Source organism: Solea solea, chromosome 7 (assembly GCF_958295425.1).
Source record: "Solea solea chromosome 7, fSolSol10.1, whole genome shotgun sequence".
NCBI lineage: Eukaryota > Metazoa > Chordata > Actinopteri > Pleuronectiformes > Soleidae > Solea > Solea solea.
Window position 1 is genome coordinate 1153502 of NC_081140.1, and position 4581 is coordinate 1158082.

The window sequence follows — 4581 nt, forward strand, 5'->3', positions numbered from 1 at the left end:
TGGTGATTATGCAGAAGAAGAACGGCAGTGTGTTGATGAAGCTCTGAGGTGTGAGAACAGGCCTCACATCAACTGGGTGATAGCTCTGCAGCAAAGTCATTCTTCTCTGCCATGATTGAATGAAATCAGAAGGATTTCACCTGTATACCTGCTGTTTTAACACACCTGGCTGACCCCTGGATGACCCCTGGATGACCCCTGGCTGTCCATGGTTTATTAAAGATTTTTGGAAACAAAGTCTCCACTCCACTGTTTGTTCTTTTTTTTTGAAATTCCATCCTGGTTTCATCTCTCCACACAGCTCTAACCAAAGTCACCAATGACTTAGTGCTGGTGGCTGACTCAGTTTAAATCTCCCTGAGTCTTGATCTACCATCTGCAGAATGTTGTAATATTATTGTCTCTGTATCCATCAATCAACTGTCAAGTCCAGTTGATCCTCTGGTTAATGATTGGAGTTGACTCTAGGGTTACATCACAGTATTTGACTTTTGTTTTACAGTGTAGTTAAACCTCTAAATCCCTTATATGGATATAGTTAATGTTATTTGTTGATCCAGCTGCAAATCTTCCGTTAAGCATTTCAATTATAAACTCAACTTTCCTTCTGCCTCTCTCTGGTTAAACACCAGCGATTGCATTCACATGTTGGTTATTTTAGTGCTTACGTCACTGGTTCACTGCGTCACTGGTTCACTGTGTCACTGGTTCACCGGGTCACTGCGTCACTGGTTCACCGGTTCACTGCGTCACTGGTTCACCGGTTCACTGCGTCACTGGTTCACCGGGTCACTGCGTCACTGGTTCACCGGTTCACTGCGTCACTGGTTCACCGGTTCACCGGTTCACTGGTTCACTGCCTCACCGGTTCACTGGTTCACCGGTTCACTGCGTCACCGGTTCACTGCGTCACTGGTTCACCGGTTCACTGCGTCACCGGTTCACCGGTTCACTGGTTCACTGGTTCACCGGTTCACCGGTTCACTGCGTCACCGGTTCACTGTTTCACTGGTTCACCGGTTCACTGCGTCACTGGTTCACTGCGTCACTGGTTCACTGCGTCACTGGTTCACTGCGTCACTGTTTCACTGGTTCACTGCGTCACTGGTTCACCGGTTCACTGCGTCACTGGTTCACTGAGTCACTGGTTCACTGCGTCACTGGTTCACTGCGTCACTGGTTTCTTACTCTCTTGTCTAATCAGCTGGAAGCTTGTTGTCCTTAGACAGCTGTAACTGTGTGTCATATGTCATTACCAGACCACACCCCCTCACTGCTTGTCACAGTTGACAGCTGACAGAGTGGTGCACACTCTGGACCAGTGGCCAGTCCAGTATTCACTCTCACACCTATGGTCAAATGAACCTGACTGCAGGAGAAAACCCACTCACACATGTGAAGAACATCCAAACTCCACCCAGAAAGACCTTCGGCTGTGAGGCGACCGTGCTAACCACGTCGCCAGTGTGTGAAAAACCAGAGAACTCTAGTCAGTACCTCACACAACCTGGACCATGCTTTTCATGTTATGGCTGATTGGTGCATGTTCTCTGTGATTCATGTTGTCATCTGCTGTTTCACACTCTCAGGAGTGGAACTTCTTTCCCTTGCAAGAAGGTCGAGAGGTTCAATTTCTAACTCTGCTACTTAACATGCCAACGTGTCCCTGGGCACAGATGTGTGTCACCCATGACATCAAACGCAACACAACAGACAACAATGAACAACAATGAAGGACGTCCAGCAGCTGTCAAAGCTCTGTATGCTATTTATATTTGTATGATATCGCCCAGTCAGTCGCCCAGTCAGCTGACTGTCATGGCACCTGACTTTACTCTGGTACCCCGAGGAAAGGTAATAAAGAATGGGACGGTGGTTATTTTGGTTCTATTACTAATGGAAATGCAAAATAACACAAATAATGTGCCAAACTGTCCACACAGCTTAGGAGTTGTGTTTTTGTCACTCTTGCCAATTCTCCCCAAAGTGCTATATTAATGAGAGTGTAACAGGTGAATGGGTGTAACTGTAGCTACTACTACTGTAACTGTAGTGTAAAGCTACTGTGAGTGTTCTATAAATACAAACCCTTCATGTATGTTACACTGTTGCCTTACAGCAAGATGGTCGCCAGTTTGAATCCCAGTTGGCCCTATAGGGCTTTTGTGGGTGTGTGTTCTCTGGGTTCTCTGAGTGTGCCCTGCCTTTCACTCTGTGTCAGCTGGGATTGGTATGTCTGCCTGTATGAAGGAGTATTAGAACCACATGGAGAAACATGTATTTCACAGACTTCGAGAATAAAGTCTTCATTTATGAGAATAAAGCCGCAACATGTATGAGATTAAAGTGGTAATATTCTAACCTGTTGTTTTAGAAGAGGAGAGTTGTTCAAATGTGGCCGTGGAGCATTTTGTGGAATTGTATCTTCCTTTTCTTTTAAGTATCAGTTCTTTGGTTTTGAAGAAACAATACGACTGATATTTAAGATCCAGAAGGAGTCGAGGTCCGGCGAGCAGAGACCTCAACGCCTTATGCCATATGGATTCATATGATAAACTAGAGAAACCACACAACCCCTCTGAATGGCTGCTGATGCATCCACCAATAACCCTGCAGCTGTTTCCCCCTCCACAAAAACAACAACTTCATCCAAGTCCGCCTGGTTCTTTCTGTGGAAAAGATGCGTTTTCTGGCTCATACTTTCAAAGTGCTGATACTTATGACAATGTGATGCTGATGTGCCAAAAGATGAAGTATCGCCTTGTTTGTGAAACTTATTCTAAACTAAATTCCACAAAATGCTCCACAGCCTCATTTTAAATACTCCCCTCTTCTAAAAGAACAGGTTAAAATATAAGCACTTTATTCTCATAAATTAAGACTTTATTCTGGTAAATTTAGACTTTATTCTCATAAATTAAGACTTTATTCTCATAAATTAAGACTCGAAGTCTGTGAAATAGTTTTTTCTTTATGTGGCCCAATACTCCGTTGTACTACCTGTGACCCTTATGTGGAAGATAAAGCGTTAGACAATGAATGAATTTATTAATGCCTTCATTATCATGACTGAAAGTTGTGTTAAATTGCACTTCCTGAAACTTTTTATTTGGTTGTTTTTACAGAAAGGAATCAAGTATTTGTGTCGTACAAGAAACATACACCCATGTAATCGTGTGTGTGTGTGTGTGTGTGACTGAGTTGTAGAGCTGTACTCTGACTTGCATGTGATTGAGTGCTCCTTCACCTCCCACCCCTCCTTCATGAACCATCCACCCCCTGAGTCCCCAGCCTCCCCTCCATCCAGCAGGTCACATTTTTCACAGTGCAGCTGTCCGGGGGCAGTGATTGGTTGGCCCAGCAGACAGATAGCCGATAGGTTGTGATTAATAGTTGAGGCCCAAGAACTTCCTCATTGATCAACAGGACAAGCTGTGGGAGGAGGAGGGGGAGGAGGAGGAGGAGGAGGGGGAGGAGAGAGAAAAAGCATGAGCTGTCGCTCTGCAAACACCGGCTGATAACCCTGATAGCAGTGTGTGTGTGTGTGTGTGTGTGTGTGTGTGTGTGTGTGTGTGTGCGTGTGTGTGTGTGTGTGCGTGTGTGTGTGTGTGTGTGTGTGTGTGTGTGCGTGTGTGTGTGTGTGTGTGTGTGTGTGCGTGTACCTGGTATTCCTTATGTTGTGGAGACCTAAATCTGTTACACAATCACATTCTGGGGACAAAAATCAAGTCTCCATAACATCAATTATTACACTGTAAGGTGAATGTGTGTGTGTGTGATGTGTGTGTGCGTGCGCGAGTGTGTGTGTGAGTGAGTGTGTGCGTGTGTGTGTGTGTGTCCTGCTGCTGCTGTCCAGCCTCCAGTTGAGTGATTGATGATCTCCCACTCCCCACAGGGTCATTGGGGTCATGACCTCCAACTTCTGACCTCTTACTGAGAGGGTCACACACGTTCATGTACATACACACACACACAGTCTCTCTCGCTCACACACACACACACACACACACACACACACACACACCAGACCGTAGAGAAACAGATGGCTTTAGGTGAGCTGGTGCTTGCAGCAGTCTCCACTGCTTTCTCACTGTTACCAACACAACAATACAAGTTTCATATTCACTGTTTCATCATAATACGACGTGATAAGAAATGAATGCCTTATAATGACAAAGATTTTTGTGTTGTCTTTTATTTACAACACCCGATCATATCAGGGTCAATCTGATGTGACATTTGATCGCAGAGGACGAGGGAGCATGAGATGTAGCAACACTGCGCCCTAGTGGTAAGATGAGGTTTAGATAAATGATGAATACAAAGTCAAAAATGATATTGTATATGTTGAAAACAGCCATGAAATGATTGTTCTTATAAAATAAAACTGTTCAATCTAAAAGAGAAATGAACATGAAACACAAATGAAAGGTTGGAAAACACACAGATACAGTATAACTGCACAGATCAAGTGCAGAGCTGTGAGATGGTTACAGCAGGCAGTCACACCAACACCAACTTAGACTGCTTCACCTCCAGGAGACAGTGATAAGACCTGGTCCGGTTACATTGTGGCTTATA